The following is a 16,130-nucleotide window of genomic DNA, read 5'->3' as shown; positions in this document are numbered from 1 at the left end:
TATATAAAATGGTCCCCTTCCTTTGCCATATAGCATTATAAGGGGTTGGGCTAGGCCCGCTGAGGGCGGGAGTTACAATTTTGGCCCAGGAGACGCTGGCGCATCAAATTGTAAAAATTACCAGTCTAAAATCTTTTTAAAATTACATTTTCTACATTTAAAATACTTCTTTCCAGTAGAAATGCGAGAGTTGAAAGGGTAGAACTGTAATTACTATATTACTAAGTCAGCTACAGTACCAAAAGAAACTTAATTCACCATAAGTAATTATACTACACCTACAAAGTTTCATTTCGAAATTCTCCAATTTCTCTCTCAAAAAAAAGGATGTCCTCGCGTCTTGAACAACTTGTATACAAATACACAAAGTTTACCTTAAATATTGGGAAATATTTATGTGACAGTAGATTTAGACATCAAGAGCAATAAAAATACTTTATATAGACCATGGTCCGATACTCTACAGAATAGGAGAAAATTGATTTTTTTTTTTAAGCATCATGTCTTTAGTTGAATAGACAGCGATCACTAAAAAACTATTCAATATTTATTCATATATGATTAGATGAATAACGTTGAGCGTGACTGATACCGTCTGCATACCGGTTCAGGGAAAATTACTAGTAATTTACTTTTTAATCGTACGTTTTAAATTAATTTTTTCACGGAGATAATGGGTAATGGAAATATTAAAAATATTTTCTATTAAATTGATTTTACATGTACCTAAATATAAATACATATTACATTTTTTATCATATAATATAGTTAAGATGCTTTAGGCTTAGCACCGATTACAAAACTGACAGAACACATTTGATAATGTAGGTCATCTGCTCTAATAAGCGAGTAGAGGCAGTCATAACAGCCAGATAGTTAATCTGTCAATAAATAATTAATGCTACTGATAAAGAGGTGATGACGTAACATTATGCCCGTCAGGAAGAATGAAACCCACCACTGCCCATTTAAAAAGACTTTTGTTAAACAATGAATTAAATTATCCTCTGTATCATTTTCATAACAGTTCAAATTTGATTTGCGAATTATAATAATCAGTTATACCTGTGTATCAGTCCATACCTTCAATACCTTTAAAAACAATCTGTACAAATGTGTATTATTTATCAATACAAAAAACGTATATTGTTAGAAGAATCCAAAACAAACCCTCAAATCTCTTTAACACCAGTAAATAAGTAAATAACTAACCAACCAACGTTTCGCCAATTTAGACATTAACAACAAAGAAAAAGACATATTTTTTTTCGATTTATTTATTGAAATTTTACAACTGTATCACAGAAAAATACATCTAGTAAATGTGATGTTAGTTTAATGCAATGACATGATGCAGACCTGCGGAGCAAATACCCACTGGCACTGGCAGCCGTTTTTAAGAAAATGGTAATGTAAAATCGGTAACAAAAGTGGCACTTCCGGTTAGTCGAATTTTGTAAAAACGTTACTGTTACACCTCTGGCATATACCTACCTTAAAAACTTATTTTAGTTCCGTAAAACTTTTCGTTTTTGAGATAGGTTAACCACAGGCACACACACAAGAATTGTGAATCACAAGGTTAGTACGTATTCAAAGGACCTTAAAACAACTATTGAGTTGTTGAGAACCAGAAACAAAGATAAGAGTGCATAGGTAATTGACTCCTCAAAATTTACGTTTCAAGATGCGTAGAATTAAAAAATCCAAAAGCTGATGTCCTCAACTTTTCTTCGAGACTACTGGAAAGATTTTTAAAATTTATAAAATAATAAAAATTAAATATTGCCTCTTGAACGAATGAGCTAATGCATTGGTTAAATATTTTCAGTTATTAACCTTAATAATCGACCAATAAAAAAATATTAACCCCCTTAAGATTTAAGATTTTAGGAGCTAAGATACGTAGAATCCAAAAATCGAATTCAATATAAATAAAAAAAAGTCCGCCTGCAGTTTTCTTCGTAACTCCTCTTAGATTTTTTCAGATCTTGAAGCTAAGTCGCCAGTCACCCCTTGATCGGAACTCATCATTAAAGAATATCCTTAATTTTTAAGTTAATTTAAGAAGTTTAATTTAAATTGGTAGTCGATTCGAGGTTTCATAGGGGCACATCTCGGTCATTTATGAAAATATGGGAAAAATTTTCAGTAATTTCGAAATAATTAAAAAAATAAAACAAAAATATTATGTTTTGACATATGAAATAATGGGCAGCGTAAAATAATTATGCAGACTTTGTTCCTATTTTTATTAAATTTTGTAAATTTCAGTTATCAACGCTCATGAAATCGGATATTTAATCTAAGATTTTAGTGAAACTTGCACAAAATTTCCTATAAGCCTCTTACTTTTTTCGTGCATAAAGTGAAGAATCAAGAAGAAACAGTAAAATAACTATGAAGAAAAGGAAACATTATTTCTGGATAACTCGAAAAGTATTAATTTCATTGTTAGTTGTATTAAAACAACATGACAAAATTAAAATCTTAGAAATCGGACCAATATTAGCAAACATATGTAGAATCTAAAAATAGATTTAAAAAAAAAATCTATATATTTTGTATAACTTTCACTTACTCATTTATGAAATATATATTATAGCGATGTATTGAGATTGTGCAACATTCAAATTCAATAAGTTTTTCGAAGTAGTATTCCTTTAGCATTGAGGTAAAAACATCCTAAGGAACGTCATAAGATAAGTGTGAGTGTCTGAGAAAAATGTGAAACTGTCCCACAAAGTGATATACTTGTTTTTCGATTTTTTTTTTTTTTTATATGAATAGATTATTTTTGTTTCTTCTTGATTCTTTTTAGCTAAAATGAAAAATTGTCTATTTTATTTAATAAATTAATTGTACATTTATTATTACTACCAAAACGTAAGTTGCTAAATATTTCCTATCGATGAATTATTTTTCAAGCTAGTATTTTAAAATTATTTTTATAAAAATTCAGAGTGTCTAATATTTTTATTGATGCTGAACAAACATACTTACATCTTTAATGTACATTGTTTATGTTTTAGAAATAATCATAATTACTTACCATATCTAATTACTTTTTTGTAGATCAATCCAGGAATTTTATTATTTATGATTACATCAAACATATTAGATATATAGTAAAATCAGACATTTTAGGGGATTTAGTTAATTTTTTTTTTTACTTCGTTGACAACTTGAAATATAAATTATTTCTTAGCTACAGAACTCCCGAGCATTTGACCTTTCCCTGTCACGAGCTCTGCTCATGTGCACTATCGGATTCGCGTCAATGGGTCCTTCAAATCGGTTTTGATTTTAACAAAACGGGCGCTGATGATCCCATACTAACCGCAACCAAATAAAACAAACAGAACGAAACTAATATAAGGTACTACAACTGAAAATTATGACTTAATTCTTAATTTCACTGGAAAATAATATTAGTTCAAACTTTCAAGCAGTATATATTTTGATCTTATGGATTACAGCATATTATAACCTTCTGATTTGCTTGGAATTTCTCACTTAAGATGTATTCAACAAAGTGCTCGTACAGAGAAAATCATTTTATAAATATATATTATTTATATACATTTACATTACTGTGTATATAAATATATATACATTAGACATACTTTGACGTAATTAGGTATATTTTATTTAGCTTTCATCTAGCTACGACGTTGCGTAAATTTCGTACTTCCCGCAAGCATTAGTTGTAGTATGAAGCTGAAAGTGGGGGGGGGGCTCAGCTGATTCTCCCCCACCTCAGCATGTCAACAACGCAATAGCTCCGTCTACTTTTTTTTTGCTCTATTTCATTTGTTCTTTGCTACAAATTCATATAATATAGACGTAAATTCTCTGTCATTAGTTTTAAAACACCTTCTTGGTATTGGCTGAATGTGCAATCTCGAGAAACAGAAAATGTATAAGAAATAAATCATTGAAATATCCTATTGAAAATTTTTTTATTGTCTCGTCAATTTAATAAATCAAAAATAAAAATAATTTACAACAGGTTTGAAACAAATCGTAATTTTAAAGATTCACGTATGGTTGTCATCGTATAGTCATGTCACTCCAATATTTTTATAATTACGTGAACTGATTCGTCTGAAATCATTTTTCAGTTCTTAAACTTCTCAATACGATTTAGGGAATCTCTTAAAAATAATCTAGTAACCAATTTTTGGTTCAGTTGACTAACTATTTTTTAGTCTGAATTAAGAAGTTTCTAACCATTTTCTTATTATTAGTTTTTATTATTTTTTTTTTTTTTTTTTTGGTTGGATCCAAAAAGATTCGCGTTAATATTACTATTAAATTTATTTTTTAATTTAATCAATAGCCAAAATAAGTTAATAGTTTGTTCTAGATTAAAATTATTTTAACTGTAAACTTTAATTTTCTAAGTAATAAGTGATTCTAATTAATTAGCATAAGGATATTTTATTAGGTATAATATATTAAGCTTATACTTTAATTTTTAAAACGTAATTCCTTTAAATTCCAAATTTTTTTATTACAATTCTTAATGGAGAGTTTTTTTAAATTTTATTTTATTATTTTTTTTTTTTTACTTATTTATTTTATTTTATTTTTTTATTTTAGTATGTATGAGATCATTCATCAATATTACCTATTTCCCACAACTGTGTGGCAGATTGTAATATCTATCAATAAATCAATCTATCAGTTTCATATGAAAAAAAAAAACAATTCTTAATTATTATTTTTTATGATTTATGATTAAAATTTTTACCAAATTATTCTAATTTAAAATATTACACTTGAATCACATTTAGTTTTAGAAAGTTTACCACAATTGAAAAAAATGTAGATTTTCTTTTTATCTCAATATAAGAATGCGATATGACAGGTAGTACTGAAGAGCTGACATACATATAATATCGTTCTCCTGAATCGACAACACAAAATGTTCTAGCACTTTCACATACACTGCACTTCAGAAAGGGTACATTACATACCCTTGTTTTTTTTTCGGATAAGAAAATGCCGATGTATCCAATTTGACATGAAGTGGGCACAGAACACTGTTTATTTACAAGCACCAGCTGTCAACTGTTTAGTTCTGCTCGCAACCGCCGCGCTTGCGCGTTGTAGCAAGGTCTCCCCCACCTAGTCCAGGATCTGTCAATAGTTGAATTCTCCATACTCATTCCTTTGTCTCTCTAATTTTAAAAGATCAGTAATTACGCTAGAAAAATAGTGGACATTATGAAAATATGTTTGATACTAATTTGTTCGTATTTTATTTGTTATAGATAAAAGGATTTGGACTTTCAAAGTTGACTTTGTTTAATTACTGATCTCTGATAAATACTTATTATTTTATTTAATTTTTTATAGTCATTTCATAGAGGAAAGTTGGGAATGTTAATTAAAAAAATTGCGCGATGCTTGTAGTCCAGATAAATTGTTCCGAAAATTCTTGAATGGTTAACAAAAAAAAATGATGTAAACGTGTTTGGTGCAGTTTTGAAAAATTCAAGTTTTCCAATTCCTCCATGGCAACCTAAGGCCAACTTTGAAAAATCGCTAGATATCTGGACTTCCCTTGGTTTTTCCAAATAACTCCAATAGTATTGGTCCGAAAGAAAAATACGTTTTTAAGGGTGTTTCACGGTAACAGACATTGGTCCACGGTCTGATCCAGAAATTGTCTTCAGAGAAGGGCGCAAATTAATTTTTAAAAAAATATTAAATTCTGATTTTAATGTTTGATTTATTGCGTTTGTACAGGGTATTTCAGGGTTAAGTGACCAAACTGAAAACATTAATTAAGGACCTCAAAAATCAAGAAGCAAAAATTTCCTCTGAAGGTATGTCCGCAAACGCTTTGTTTAGGAGATATTCCCTTAAGATTTTCATTGTTATGAATTATTTACGTCCTATGAAATAAATACAACTTATTTATTTGTTTCAACTACTTTATTAATTAAGCGTAAACATCAAATTCATATTCACGACGGGCAGCATTACCATTACCATTGCAAAAACCGTACACAAACACCATATCGGCATATGGTTCATTCACCATCGGTATAAATTGAAGGAATAATATAAGTACTCTGTGAAAGCCTCTTACAAACTGATAAATGTTATTGATAGTTCCCAATGCTAATTCAAAATCAGTATTAATCCTTATTTTGCCAATAGGTTTTATACAGTTAGAGATAAAAGGCCATATTAGTATTCTATCAATCCATCTCCTAAACAAAGCGTTTGCGGACATACTTTCACTCTGAACAACTTTTAATATGAATCTTAATGCTTACATTTAATTAATAAAGAAGTTGAAACAAATAAATAGTTTTTATTTATTTCATATAACTTAAGTGTTACAGGCGTGTAGAGAAACTACCCATTGGTAGCATTCTAATGGCATTTTACATTAGCTGGTCTCGTGGCCATCTTCTTTTCAGGCGCCTCGGAGGATTGTCAGGAATGGAGGAGGATGCAAGGTTAGAAACTAATGGGTTTGAGTGGTTAGGGAGTTTATAATGGAAGGAGTGATATCTGGTTCGGGCTAGATCGGTTACATAGGGAACATTAAGGTCTTTATGTATGATTTTATTTGTGACAAAGTAAGGAGCATTGAGGATTTTGGATTGTAAGGATTGAATACGAGAGGAATTCGAAGGTTTAGTGGAAGCTCAACTCCATATGTCCAGATTGGCCTTATTACAGTCATGTAGATCAGTCTTTTGTAATGTGTTGGAAGTTTAGACCGTTTGCCTAGTAAGTGCTGTAATAGTCGAAATCGATGTGCAGTTTCCTGTCTTTTCAATCTTGTGTGAGGATTCCAGGTTAATCGTTTGTCCAAATATAGTCCAAGGTAGTGGATCTGTTCGACAGGGGTAAGAGTAACATCATTAAATGAAACTGTAGGGCAGTCAGTAGGCTTACGACGAAGGTTAAAGGTGATTTGATGGGATTTGTTGGAATTTATCTTAATCCTCCAATTACGGCACCATTCTTCGAGGGCTGTGATATGGGATTGGAGATTTTGGGATATAATTAATGGATTATTATTAACAGCGAGCACACATGTGTCATCGGCATACGTGGTGAGGATAGTGTTAGGATTGGTTGGAATGTCAGCTGTATAGACGGAGTAGAGGATGGGACCAAGGATACTACCTTAAGGAAATTCCAAAAACTAAAATTTTATTTATCTTTAAGGAGATGAAGGGGCGTGAATTTTTATGCTGATCAATGACAGTTTATTCCTGACCCTCCAATAACCTCCAGAAACTTCCAAACTATATCATTTAGTAAATTAAGAATATTTTTTAAACATCTTAGAGATTACTACATTTTATTTAAGATTCAATACTGGTCGAGTAACAAATATGAAGATTTGAACATCAAGATTTACTTAATTTTCCAGCAGAAACGATGGAACGAAAAGAGCTTATGATTCATTAAAGGCCTTGCAGAGAGAGAGTTTAGTAATAACATTAAGATAGTGTACCAACTTGTAATAAAAAAAAGATACGACGAATTGGTAATGGTTAAATCCTCTTTTGCCATTCTAACCAGTTCCGAAATTGTTTTATCAGTCTCTACTAAAAATAATGTTTATTTGGAACTCATGTTTGTCAGAATACAGTATACAGTGTTATACAGACCATTATAAACTGGCATGGATGGTCTTGCCGTGAACATGTATTCTTAATAATACCATGACCAATGATAACGTTGAGAGGTCCCTAATTAGAGTTTAAGGTTTGTCTTACAATTTATTTTTCTTATATAATTTGTTGTCTTATGTCTACCATTTTCACTGTTTAGACTTCAAAATTATAGTTTGAGCTAATCCCCTCTAAAAACATTATTATGCTGTTTTTAAAAATAAAAAACATTTGTAAAATAAAAAAGAACTATTTCGTTGTAAATGAAACCAAATGTAAAGTTATTGCGCGGAAAAGAGAATGTGTTTTAAACACCTTGACACCTTTTTCTGTGAATTTTCCTGTATTGCTTCTATGAAAGGAACGTGGAAGATAACATCTAACGCCAATTTGCAATTCGAAAAGCTTCTAGAAAATTTTTTTATGGTAATTCGTAATGATTTTTTGTTGTAAGGGAAAATATACTTTTATAGCCAACAAAGCGTGATTTATCCAAAAGTACTTTTTCCATATCTATTTTGAATTAACAATAACGGCCAATACCAGATCAATTTATCATTACAAATACCTTAATGTAAAGATGTGACTAAATAGGTTACTATGAACCAGATTTTTCACATGTTTATATTCTTCAGATTTGACCCACTTACAGAAGTCAGAAAAGTTTGAAATTTATACCCCAACTTCCTTTGATAGAAAAAACTTCCTCTTGTTTACAATGAGTTGAAATCTATTGGAGTTTAATTTTTTTTTTTTTCAAAAAGTTGTGAGACCTCACAATTTTCTAAAATTAATCATAAACACTTGACGATCAATAGCTGGTGCAATTTAAGGGTGTCTTAATCGAAAAACACTACTTAAAAATATAAGAATACAATTTAAAAAAAGTTATTTTTGTTTGAAAAGTTTATGAATGAGACTGATTTACTTTTTTCCAAACATAATATACTTTCTTTCTTGAAATAATAGTAGACAAAAAATGTTAAAATTTACCAAAACAGAAATTTTTATTTAATACTAATCTAGATCAAATCAATAATTAATGTATATCTAATAAATATACTCCATACTAATATGTTCTATTCTATTTCCTAACTACCAAAGCTGGGGAATAATTTTATAGGTGGAGGATATTAAAAAATTCGTTTTGGTGGTATTCTGTATGCCTACTTTCGCTAACGTATGCGCAAATGTATTTTTCTCAGAACGCCTATATTTACGGCTCGTCCGATTTGAAGGAAAATTGGTAAATGGATATAGTATCATTTTATTCAGATTCCGTCCGACTAATTTCGCTTATGCATGCGAAAAACACCTTTCAGGTTTCACTAATATTCCTATGACGGCTAGATCTTACTCGCCTTTATACTTCGTGAAGAAGTAAGCCAACAACAAAAGTTTGAGTTCTGATTTTGATTATTATTGTTTATTTTGCTTCCAATGATGGTTTAGCACTATCTCTTATCGATCGAGTTGATCAATTGACTGAAAGAAAGTTCTTTCAGTGAAAGCAACCATTTCCAATTAATTCGTTTCGATGAACTGGTTGTCGAATTTCTTTAACCTCATCGATTGACGTTACAGTATCTGCCATGACAAATTTTTATTGTTTATGCTCGCATAACGTCATCTTATAAGAGAGGAGGGAGGGAGAGGAATAATCTGTATTTAATAAATAGTATATGAACAGTGTATCAAAAAACTTCATAGTTAATCTTGGGTATCGTTCTTGATGTAATTGTCACTAACAGAGTTAGCCTTAACAAGAACGAAATATATTATTATCTATTTATTAGTTGATTTTAAGTGAAGGCAGTTATGTAAATTAAGTTAAGATGGGCTGATAATACTTCACCACAAATTTATTAATCATTTCACTACGATTTCTACGATACTAGTCATCTTCAGGCCTTCGACAAGGCGTCATTTTTTATAATTTGACACACACACACACACAGTAACACCACATAATATTGAGATTTAGTACCGGAGTACAGTTTGTTGTGGATGCCGAAACGTGTTTCTCTAGTATAAAAGTATTTTTTATCTTAAGCTAATGTTTTTTAATAACGTAAGTATTGAGATGAACATATCATAGGAAAACTATAAGACTGAATAAAGGAATACTGTTAATATTTTGGAAATACAGGAAAATATACCATGTGAGGAAATATGAAAGTTTTTATTCTGGCTCATGAACCAAGAGCACTGAATTACAATAAGCGGGATCTTATTCTCACTAATATTTAAACTTAACTATCTCAAAACAAACTTCAAACTATTTCTTTCAAATAGGTATATTTCAAGTATCTATGTATCAAGGTTGAGAGTTAATGTTATTTTATTATAAATTGTATTTGTTTTAAAAAATACCTTCTTTTTTTAAAAAAAATCTTCAGAAGGAGCCGTTTAGAAATACCATGTCTAACCTGTTGAAAAAACTTCTGCTTATGAATAGCCGAATGTAGGAGATGGAATTTGATATTGGAACATTTTTACACCCCCAACTTTTCTTTTCCAAATTAGGACCAAGTTGGACGAGTCGTTTTGAAAATATAGGTGAGTCGGTGAGTTTGCGCGGGCGTAAGCGAAAGGAAATTTTATAGTCTCGAACTACAGCGGTGTAAGTTAATTAATTTGATATTGACCATTTTGATACCAACCTCACAGACCCAAAAATTTCATTAAGATCGGATTGACAATAGTAACTGTAATGTCTGAATTACCAACTACAGAGAGACATGGGGCAAAATTTATTAATATCTAATGTGTAAAATACGAAGGAACTTTTCGATTCTGAGGACAGAACATTTTTTTATTCTTTTACTGCATGACTATCGTCAGTTCTGGGGAAACGGAAGAACACCATATAACATGCTATGCAAATATGTACTTGCGAGATAATTACATAAAATATTCTAATGAAAGCTATTTCACATGCCAAGGTTTCTATGATTTCAACTATCTTATTACGATATTACCGTGAGTTGTGGACACAACAAAAAATAATCATTTTAAAACACACAAAATCAATAGAAGGTTATTCATTTTTGTGGTTTGTTCCATTCAGAAAGCCCTGATGAAGCTCTGCAAAGTGGGGCAAAACGTCTCACAATAAATAGTTTAATTAGTATTTGAATTCTTTTGACCGCGTTCTTCCTTGCATATAAATCAAAATTAAAATAACAAATATAATTTTAATGAAAATTATATTGAACAAAGTAAGTAAACCTCATATTCGAATGAAAAAGGATACCCGAGGGATGGTTCGTTGAATGTGCTGATATAGGTGATACTGTTTAACAACCACTGTAGTTCCTGACCTCTTCTTGACTAAAATTGTGACACAACCGTGATGTTTTTTTCACATTTTTCTTTTTACTGAGTTATGATCGTTAGTTAAAAAATTGTAACCAATAATTGCATTTTGAAAGTGTTTCAAAATGTACTTTTAAGCATGGTAGTAGTCATAAAGTTTTCGTGGGCACATCTTTTGAGTGGAGATATTCTCGTATCCCATGCCCTCCAGACCCTCCTTCTAACTTCGCAACCCTTAATTGGGGATGTTGTTCACACCTGGTTTCATTAGTGGCTTATTTGCTGGGAACTTGTGCGAGTTGATAACCACTACTGTAATAGTAGCAATGCGGCGCAGTGCTCACGGGATATAGACACGTGGCCACGACTAACGCAAGGTCAACCTCTTTGTAAATAACTTTATATCCGTCTTTATCAAAACCAAGCCACAAGATCTAATCGGTTTTATCGACTATAGATACTGCAATCATTGAGTTTATTTTGTATTTTTTTTTTTATTCATTTTTTATAATCATTATTTTTTGTTGTGTCAACATATGATAAAATCGTAATAAGATAGTTGAAGTCATAGAAACCTTTGCATGTCAAATAACTTTCAATAGAATATTTTAGAAAACATATTAAACATTACATATGCCTAATACTAGGTTAACTTCTCCATTCTGAGGACAACGGTTTTATTCTTTCACTTCATGGCTATTGTCAGTAGTGAACAGATTATCAGGATATAACATGCTATGCACATATATATTTGCGAGATTGATAGATAAAATATTATATTGAAATCTATTTCAGAAGCCAAGGTTTCCATGATTTAAACTATCTTATTATGATATTACCATGAATTGAGGATACAAAAAAAAATAATGATTATAAAAATAGCATGCAATGTAAATATATATATATATATTGTTGTAATCATGTTATAACCTGATCTTCTGTTTCCCCACTACCGACGAGTCATCCAGTAATAGAACAATAAAATTGTCCTCAGAATCGAAAAGTTACTCTCATATTTTACATATAATACATTAGATATTAATAAATTTGGCCCCAAGTCTTTCTGTAGTTGGTAATTCAGACATTACACTTACTATTGTTAATCTGATGTTGGAGCAATTTTCGCTTATTGTGAGGTTGGTACCAAAATGGTCCATATCAAATTTATTAATTTACACCGCTGTAGTTCCTGACCTCTTCTAGACAATAAAATATCCTTTTACATACGGATACTAACTGACTCACCTACACTTTCAAAATGACTCGTCCAATTTGGTCCTAATTTGGGAAAGGAAAGTTGGGAATTAGTCTAAAAATGTTTCAATATCAAATTCCATCTCCTACATTCGGTTATTCATAAGCAGAAGTGTTTTCAACTGTTTAAGCATAGTATTTCAAAACGGCTCCTCCCTAAGATTTAAAAAACAAAACATTTTTTTAAACAAATACAATTTATAATAAAATAATATTAACTCTCAACCTTGATACATAGATACTTGAAATATACCTATTTCAAAGAAATGTTTTGAAGTTTGTTTTGATATAGTTAAGTTTAAATATTAGTGAGAATAAGATACCGCTTATTGTAATCTTGGTTATAGTTAGAGCAACAATTTAATTTAAGAAATCAGGAAGCTTTATGAAGTGCATATAATTATTTATTCATTTACTATAATATCAGTGAGAAATAAATAATTTTCATTAAAAATACCAAGCCCTTAAATACCTCCAAGTAAGAAAAAGTAATCTACAACAATTTCATCTATGTTGTTCTTTCTTTCTGCTACATTATTGAACATACTTCAATGAAACTATAGGACCTTTTTCAGAACCGCCAAGGACATAAAGATATACTAACATATAATATTAGTGCCTATTGTTGGCATTCTAAGAATTATTTAAAGTTACACTTGCAAATTCTGATTGATTTCTTCATGGACATCTGCATATTCTAATCTGCATACTCTATTCGACAAAACAGATTTGCCTGAAGATTTGGTGGGGATAGACCGTCCACTGTCTTGCTCCCTTTTCGCTAATGCTCCCGCCGTAAGTCAGTGCCCTGTGTGGGAGGTGAGTCATGGCTAGATGTTGAGCCGAGCACCGTCAAGAATTGTAAAAGAAGATTCTATACCTCGACTATAACGTATCGATAGTCCAACTCACTCGTCCTATAACTGTCGAAGTAGTTATTACATCACGAAAAGTTGAAAATTATTTCAAAATATCTAATTTAAGTTCGCAAAAGTGTTGGTAAAAAGTGGTATACAACATATTTTTGTTATATTTATATACCTCTGTTATAGCTTACAGGTACAGAGAGGGTCTTGGCCTACTAAGTAAAATAAAAAAATGTTAGCACAAGATAAACAAAAAAAAATTAACTACCAAAACAAAAAATGGAAAGTAGAAAGATCTTAGTACACAAAGGAAAACAATATAACTACTAAAAACATACCAAAACTCTTGGCGTAAGTTTCAAATATACTAAGATAATAAAATAATAATATTTAACTAGAAATATCATTTATAAACAATTATTTTGGTTGAAATTAAGGAAAATAGAAAATTAAAAAAAAAAAACAGTCGATCAATTATAGTTAATTAACATATTTTGCAATTAACAAAATTTAAAACAACTGAAAATTTCTTAATGAACAAATAAGTTGAAATATTTTTTAAAATATTGAAATATTGAACTAATGGATATTGAAAAGAACTAAGGAATATAGATAATAATAGATAACTAAATAGAAAACATTATATGGATGCCTTGTCTTGGTGCTGAGTATATTTCCACTAACTTTACAAACAATTATAATCAAGGTCCTCTCTTTCGGGAAAATTAATTAATAAGTTGTAATTAACCTGAAAGAGGGAGGGAACCTTTAATTGTATTTTTCGTAAAATTAGTTTCCATGGGAAAAGGTCAATGATATTTTAATAAAAAAGGAATTTCGGAATGCGATCAAATTTTTTTTTTATTTATAAATTAACATTTACAACTGTACATAAAATACAAGTCAATTTGAAGTAAGATTAAAGTGGAGTGAGACAGGCATGTAGAAAAACTACCCATTGTTAGTACTCTAAAACATTTTTACGAATTAAGGTCTCTAGGCCATCTTCTTATCAAGCCCCTCGGAGGATTGCCAGGAATGAAAGAGGAAGCAAGGTTAGAAACTAATGAGTTTGAGTGGTTAGGGAGTTTATAATGGAAGGATTGAAATCTGGTTCGGGCTAGATCGGTTACATAACCAACATTAAGGTCTTTATGGATGATTTTATTTGTGACAAAGTAAGGAGCATTGAGGATTTTACGAAGTAATTTGGATTGGATTAGGAAGGTTTAGTGGAGTCCCATAGCTCAACTTCGTATGTCCAGACAGGCCTTATTATTGTCATGTAGATCAGTCTTTTGTAATGGTTTGGAAGTTTAGACTGTTTGTATAGTAAGTGTTGTAATAGTCGAAATCGACGTGCAGTTTCCTGCCTTTCATTCTTGTGTGAGGATTCCGGGTAAGTCGTTTGTCCAGATGTAATCCATAGCAGATCTGTTCTATTGGGGTAAGAGCAACATTATTAAAGTATACTGTAGAGCAGTCGGCGGGTTTATGACGAAGGGTAAAGGTGATTTGATGGGATTTATTTTTATCCTCCAATTTCGGCACCATTCTTCGAGGGTTGTGATTTGGGACTGGAGAGTTTGGGATGCAATCAAAGGCTTATTATTAATTGCGAGAACAAATGTGTCATCGGCATACGTGGAGTGGATAGTGTTAGGATTGGTTGGAATGTCAGCTGTATAGACTGTGTAGAGGATGGGACCAACGATCAAATGTAAATCTTTTTTTAATCAGATAAAAAAAATTAAGCCTGCATATTTGAGGAAGGCCACCTATATCTAATCTAGAGATAAATCAATAAAACCAAGAGTGAAATAGGGTTTATTTTGCCTAACTCATTAAAAAGTCTGCGTTTTCCGACACTGCTAATTCTCTTCTACCCCATTGTATGCTAGATATATTTTAAGACTTTTAACTCTACAAGTAATTTGGAGCTATTGCTTACTTCCAGCCTTCCAAGAATAAGAAAGTAACATATTTTTGACTTTTCAGTGTAATGCAATCTCACTCATTGCTCTTTACACACGTAGTGAACTTATTTATTCTTACACTACTTATAGTTACTATGTAAGTTTCTGAGATTTTAAGACATTTCACACTCGTATTTCATGATTTTTTATTTTTAAACAACGGTGGGACTCAAAAGAATGGGGAGAACTTATAGGACCATTTCAAGCATATAGGAGAGGTTCCTCCCTCTAGTAAGCATCGATGGCTATGCACATACCTGCCTAGTAAGTAATGTCAATTAAATTCAACTAGGCTGTTAATACTACAAATTTATTATTGAGCACACATTTAAGGACTCAATTCTTCCCCCTTAGTATACATTTAGTTTATGTGTAGGTAAGTGAAAAAAAAAGTAGTATTTTTATTTGTATTGTATTCTGTTATACAGAACGTAAATATTGAATGAATATATTGTTGTGAAATGAAGTTGGATGGTTATATTACTCTTTAACAAATCCAGTTTTGAGTGTTAGTCAATCCGTTTTATGTCACGTTGTATAAACTATCCTGTATGATTCATACATTACTTTTCCTACGTTTTAATGACATTCTATTCAGTGATTGACTAATACAACGCCATAGAAAATAAACGCTTCTTCATCTTCCGTAGCGAATCGTTGTTATTGCTTGAGGTTGATGTACTTACTGTTAAATCATCCAAGTCTATACCGTTACAGTCATTATTTTATCGACCGTATGTTAGTCAATCCGTTTTATGTCACGTTGTACAAGCTATCCTGTATGATTCATACATTACTTTTCCTACGTCGGGTAGTATATATCACTGAAGAATGATGAATTTTTCATACGCTTCTGAATTTTACAAATAACATGTTCGAATGTTATTTGTGGAGTTAGTAATAATAGGTTTATTAGTGATATTATTCAAGATAAATGAGAATGAGTTAGTGCATTTATGTGATGGTGATATTTAAATATCTTCGATGAAAATTAATACTAAAAATTTAAATATCTTCGATGAAAATTAATACTAAAAATTTAAATATCTTCGATGAAAATTAAT

The 16,130-nt window shown here is 30.8% G+C and overlaps 1 protein-coding gene across 6 annotated transcripts in view; it reads right to left on the bottom strand.

The window, feature by feature from the left end:
- Positions 1-16,130, bottom strand: part of mlt (tubulin folding cofactor E like protein mlt) — a 146,778-nt gene that overhangs the window by 18,831 nt on the left and 111,817 nt on the right. Inside the window, exon 1 of one of the 6 annotated variants that reach the window (XM_014429484.2) lies at positions 4,983-5,117. The exons of 3 other annotated variants lie outside the window; for them this stretch is intronic. The gene's annotated coding sequence lies outside the window, so the exon portion shown is untranslated. Of the gene's footprint in view, positions 1-4,814; positions 4,954-4,982; positions 5,118-16,130 lie in introns of those variants that run through there. 2 more of the 6 variants (XM_014429485.2, XM_067052643.1) reach the window with 2 other exon arrangements.

The sequence above is a fragment of the Halyomorpha halys genome, unplaced genomic scaffold, assembly GCF_000696795.3.
Source record: "Halyomorpha halys isolate HHAL.00 unplaced genomic scaffold, Hhal_1.1 Scaffold803.1, whole genome shotgun sequence".
Taxonomy (NCBI): domain Eukaryota; kingdom Metazoa; phylum Arthropoda; class Insecta; order Hemiptera; family Pentatomidae; genus Halyomorpha; species Halyomorpha halys.
The sequence above is the reverse complement of the archived record's forward strand: the minus strand, read 5'-3'. Positions and strand labels throughout refer to the sequence as shown.